The sequence below is a fragment of the Gossypium raimondii genome, chromosome 2 (genome assembly GCF_025698545.1).
Source record: "Gossypium raimondii isolate GPD5lz chromosome 2, ASM2569854v1, whole genome shotgun sequence".
NCBI classification, from domain to species: domain Eukaryota; kingdom Viridiplantae; phylum Streptophyta; class Magnoliopsida; order Malvales; family Malvaceae; genus Gossypium; species Gossypium raimondii.
The window spans coordinates 15,744,930-15,750,929 of NC_068566.1; positions in this window are offsets into that span (position 1 = coordinate 15,744,930).

Below are 6,000 nucleotides of genomic sequence, written 5' to 3' on the forward strand. Positions count from 1 at the left end.
GAAGTTTTACATCTTTTAAAATTTAGTCTTTTTCATAAATTAACTATTTAAACAATACAATTTTTGAACCGAACATTCACTTACCTATAAAATGGTTCCATAATATTTAATAACAATATTTACTAGCTCGGTTTTAAAAAACGAGGTCCCGATACCTCATTTTTTAAAAACACGACTTTCCGGACAACCACTTATATTAACCATTTACTTCAATTAGCTAAAATTCCTTAAATCAAAATTCAATCTGAAGTTATTTAACTCATTTAATTTAAATGCTAATTATTACGGATTTACTCATCGGATTTCTGGTCACAAAACCATTGTTTTTTACACCAATGAAAAATGGGTTGTTACAAATCTGATTTTTCATAACTCTGACTCTTATCTTGCTGCATAAATTGTGCAAATTCTAGCATATACGTATCTTTTCCAATGTTACCAATATCACTAGGTGCTTGAGAACTAATAGCTTGAACCCTACCATTCTTAGACCCATATTCATCCACCAACTGGCGAAGAAAAGTACTAATTCTACTATCCTCCCTCTCAGCTTCATCATGATCAATTTTTTTAAAAATAAAAGTGGATAAGGGTCACTTTGTATCTTGGATCAAGTATTGTCGCCACACCCATTAGACCATTAACACCAATCTAGTGCTTATTGTATTTTTCTAGCATTACTTGTGTCATTTTCCTTATATAATCATAAGGAGACGAAAGCCAATTAGATATAGCAAGTCCAAGAGTACAAATTTTGGGAAAATAACTATTAGCAGTGGGAAATCTTAAAGCAGAGAAGTATAGCGTGGTAAGATTAAACACTTTAAATTTTTCACATATTTTCTCTACTTTTTCCCAATTTTCACTATTTGGTGGATTCTTATAAAGATTATCTTAGCCATTCAAAACAACAAACACTTCCATATACTTCATAGAAATAGTAAGCATTTCAAAAGTAGAATTCCACCGAGCCTTGCAATCAAGTGACAATTTTTTATTTTTATTTTTTGTATTTAGGAACTAATTGCCTAGCTACTTGTTCAAACTTTTGTATCCTTTTATCAGAAGTAGTCCAAAACACAACACTATCCCTAATTCTTTAGACACCATCAACTACAATGACACTTAAACCATCTTGAACAATTAGATTTAATATATGAGCACAATAACGCATATGAAAAAACCGACAGTGCAAAAGAAGGGAACCATAAGGAAACTGTCCATGCAAAATATCCATCATTGCATCATTAGTCGTACAATTGTCCACGGTGATAGTAGACAATCTAAAACCAAGATTCTAATATTGAATGCATTCTTTTAAATTTTCAGCAAGTACCTCAGTGGTGTGAAGGGCTAGGACATAAGAAAACCTACCATATGTAATAAATAAAAGGTTACTAAACTAGCAAAAAAAGATTTACCCCTAAAAGATTTAAAAAGAATGCAATACCTTATGATTCAACTTTGTAGTCCCCAAGCATTATCAATAAAATGTGCAGTGACAACCATATAGCCTTTTCTTTGGTTATTTGCGATCCACATGTCAGTAGTTAATGCAATTCGACTCTTTGCTTTTCCAAAAAATGTATTGATATTCTCCTTTTAGAAATATATCTTTACATGATGTCTTTCTTAGTTGTATTTTGGCTCAGTTCTTTGAACCTCGGTTGAAGTGTCTTTGTAACACCTTAACCCATATCCATCACCAAAATAGGGTTACGGAGCATAACTGGAAACTTTTAACTTCAAAAATTCGATTACAATCATTTATAAAACACAATATATTCCATTCAAACGCATGTATAACGTCCCTTTTTCGAGCCCTCGAGGCCTTAGAAACACTTTAGAAATGATTCGAGACTGAATCAAAAACATTTAGAACTTCATGGAAAAAGATAGAAAAATTCATACTACAGAGGTCACACGACCGTGTGGCTAGGCCATATGAGTCACACGGCTGAGACACACACCCGTGTCTCAGGCCATGTGGACATTCAAAATAAGGATACACGACCATGTTCTAGCCTGTGTAACTCTCTGACTAGGGTCACACGGCCAAGCCACGAGCCCGTGTGCCAGGCCGTGTAACTCTCGGAATGCTACCTATAAAAACCTACAGGGAACACACAGCCATGTCATATGACCGTATGTGACACACAGCTGAGACACACACCCATGTCTTAGGCAGTATGGACGAGAAATAGGCCATTTCCAAGCCATTTCCTTTACCCTAAACATGCTCACACATGCCAACCATTTGTACCTATTTCAAACATTCAAAAATGTACCTAAAACATGCATAATGGAGCTAAATCAATATGGTATCCATCCATACAACCAATATGCCAAAGGCACTTCAATCACAAACACCAAACATGTTTAAACATTTGCATAATTTTAGCCATTAACCAACCATACATTTCTCATCAAATTTCCTTACCAAATTTACCACCATAACCACATGCCAAAATCATATACAAACATACCAAAATGGTTACTAAAACATACATTAACTTGATCATTCTAACATCAACCATGAAAGCACCAAAACGCTAAGATATCATTAATCATAAAATACTTATACATGTGCATATTTAACCATTTATCAATTAACTTGTTTCTATATCAAACATATCAAAACATGACCTAAATGATCACTTTGCAAACATGCCAACTCTTACAACTTTGATCATAAAAACCATGCATCAATTTGATCACATACACACCAACCATTAAGCATCAAAGTAACATAAGTATCACAAGTTCATAGTAACATTACATGCCATTATCATCAAATAAACAATAGACATATTCCACATATACATGCCATTATAACCACTACCAAAGCATCAAAATCTACCGATAAAATTGATGGATAGTATGATGGATCTTCGACTAGCTTCCAACTTGATCGAGCTTCCGATAATCTATAAGGTAAAGGGAAATAACTACGTAAGCAATGTATGCTTAGTAAGCTTGTATAAAATTTAAGCATAAAAATTTCATTTCAATAATAAACTTATTAACATAGACATAACCTTATGCCAATGCCAAAATTCATAAATCTATATGATCATTAACTCACAAATGAGTAAATTACTTAAAATCACATATACTTATAAATCATAACATGAATGGATTTTATGGGACAAAATGTATAACCATTAAACTTTCTATAAGATTATACATCTTTCAATTTAGTTACTTTCCATTCCATGTTATAAGTATATTCATTCATAGTATACGTAAAATTTCTCACATATAAATACATCATAATACATTCCAATTACGTACTTACCTTTTCATTCCCTTTTCTTACCCGTTTCATATGCATAATACAAGCATAATCATAAACATCAATCATATCCACAAGCTTAGCATAAGCCTAAGCACATCAACAACACATGTTAGTTCATTTACACATGTTTAAATTTGACATGGATAACCATTATACTAGAGCATGATTCAATTCGATTTATCATCCATCTCATAACATATCATGTTTTCCATGTACCACTATTTCAATGAGTTTCATGCATACATATCTTAATTCATATTGAACACTTACCATTTAATTTGCATAATACATAAGACATAAACATAGCATTAACCATAGTCACAAGTTAGTGATTAAACATATAACTTAGCAAAAATAACCACATGATAAAATAATTTTTATGAATATAGCATATAAGCATTCATGCTTTTCATGAACATGGCTATACATACTTTAATCATCAACAACTCATATATTTCCATACTTTCATGACATTGCCAATTGGAACACTTATCGTTCCTTACTTTTGTATGCCCGTTGAACCACATAGAATAGTATCGAATACACAGGAATCTCACACACTATGTGCTAACATATGGTCGAAAACATTTCTTTCCTTTTCCTTTACATAGATGCTCTTTCTCAAGCCATAAATGGGTCTGCTCTCACAAGCTGTTAGTCGAAACATAACACATTGTTGCTCACACAAGCTGTCAAGTATCCACAACATATGTCGGAACTCAGCCACGGTAGGATATTCAGGACCAGCACCCGAAACATGGTAACCCTAATGATAGGTCATTTGTATCCTATATATTCTTAAGGTTCAAACAGGGCTCGATAGTTGTTGTACGTCGTTAAATTTTCATCATTTCTTTACTTGATAAATTTTATAATTAACATATATATTGATTCATTTTCACTAAAATCATATAATAAAATTCAATTTAATCAACATTATACTGGCTACATTACAGAAATGTCAAAGGACAGGGGCTAAAACATGTAATTTAACCATTTTTTCCCAAAATTGAGCCTGGAAGAATAATTATGGCATCCAATACAAATAACATAAGGTCCCGATACCTCATTTTCCAAACCACTTGACCTTAAGATCTTATCACTCGAACTTAATAAATCACTGAAATAACATAAATTATCAAATCAAAACCTTTTCAAAGTCACATTTGACTCGTAAATATTAAATAATAATATTTACAAACTTACTCGTCGAATTCAGTGGCCCCAAAACCACTGTTTCTAACACCACTAAAAAATAGGTTGTTACAATCTTTGAATACTTTCAAAAACCATAATGCTCAACCATGCTAATGGGGTACTCATGCAAAATAATCATTTTTGCCAAGTCTCTCCTCCCATCCTTTTGGTGGAACTCATATGGTGCCAAGGTCAATGTGTAACTTTTGTTAGTAGGATTAACCTTTACACCAAAAAATCTAGTTTGTCGTATATCTTGACATATTTGTTTTGGATAAAATTTTAGATGATCTTTCAAGTGGGTTGTTCCAACTCTTCTTCCACCAGCAAGATGCTTGGAAAAATGGTTGCACTCAGATTTATGGCATCACCAACTCGCTTTCTTGAGAAATCAATCCAAACTGATGATGTATGTCTACTAGTTAAAGGTAGAATAGAAGGATCCTTTGAACCACTATCTACTGGGATTTTTTCATCATCCAAAGAAATCGGAGTACAACTCGCCGAATTCGATGGTTTTGAGGGGGTGGGAGAATTAGCATTTGGACTGACCATTTCCCTGAAACATTTGCAACACCATAATAATATATTGTCAACTAAACTAAAGTGCTTGCAACAAAAAGGTTTATATTCATTCTAGCATGAGTGTTGCATTCTCAAGTTCAATGTCACTAAATAGAGCATATATTCACTCATTCCAGTTAATATTATACTTCAAATTTAATGGAAACCAAATTACCCAAAAACCAAAAACGGTATCTAAATTTTTTTCTTCCACTAGTCTTTATATATTTGGCGAGAACTCTGGTACTTTTGTTATGAGAAATAATAAGATAAAATAAATCTAGTTAGAAATATGATTTTATTTATCTAATAAACCATCGTGTTTATCGACATCAAACAAAACATCACGTAATTGAACAAAACAAAACAAGAACTAACATAGACAAAAACAAAAACAAACAAAACAAAAATTACTAATTGAACAAAACAAAACAAAAATTAATGTAACTCATCCACACAGCAATTAAAAACTAATGTCATGACTAACCTCGAAAATATATAAAATAACAAAAAAAGCTAATGTAATAACTCGTTCCTTTTTTTTCTATATACTCATTACTTCACAAAACCACTTATAAGTTGTAAGCTTCTTTGCTATTATTAATTAGAGTATGGAGAATGAGTAAACTTTTTTATATTGCTAACAAAGTTTCATGTTTTGAACTCATCAAAGGCTCTGGTTTTCTTCCAACACTAGCTTTTCATGTTCTGGGTAGAATTAAATACATCTTATATATTTTTGTTGGTAACCTATGAAAACGAGTTTGTAATTGAATAAAATAAGAATAGAAAATCAATAAAACTGAAAAACTAACATTCAATTACTAAAGAAAGAATACCAAATTATGATGATTCCCATAAAGAGAGTGAGAGAGAGAAAGTTGGAGGAGAATAGGAGCTTGCAGCGTGGACTTAATTTCTTAAATTCTATGAAGATGCAA